We start from the raw sequence: 351 nt of genomic DNA on the forward strand, positions 1-351 counted from the left end.
CCGAGCGTGCTCCAAATTAGTAGGCAGTAGCTGATTGTATGTTTGGTGGTTGCTGCAGGGAGAAAGATCTGGAGAGCAATGCTGTTGGACTTTTCTGATGTGTGTTACACGTTAACACATGGAGACAGTTAATCACTGGCTTTTTAGTGATTTGCTAGAATCTGTCTTCTGGCATGCTAATCATGTTATAGCTTGTGGGCATACTGAGGTGTTGAAACTGGTAACTATTACACAAACTTGTTGCAGCAGGCTAGCATACTTCTCCATTTCAGAACATGACTTTTAAATTTTGTCTACAAAAGCAGCAGTTAGAAATCTGACCTTTCATAAAATTTCTTTTACGTTAAGTTC

General features: G+C 39.6%; 1 protein-coding gene across 4 annotated transcripts in view; it reads left to right on the top strand.

Annotated features, from left to right (window-relative positions):
* Positions 1-351, top strand: part of SMG7 (SMG7 nonsense mediated mRNA decay factor) — a 33,652-nt gene that overhangs the window by 6,903 nt on the left and 26,398 nt on the right. The gene's annotated exons all lie outside the window — the stretch shown is intronic.

The sequence above is a fragment of the Antrostomus carolinensis genome, unplaced genomic scaffold, assembly GCF_000700745.2.
Source record: "Antrostomus carolinensis isolate BGI_N321 unplaced genomic scaffold, ASM70074v2 scaffold32922, whole genome shotgun sequence".
Taxonomy (NCBI): Eukaryota; Metazoa; Chordata; class Aves; order Caprimulgiformes; family Caprimulgidae; genus Antrostomus; species Antrostomus carolinensis.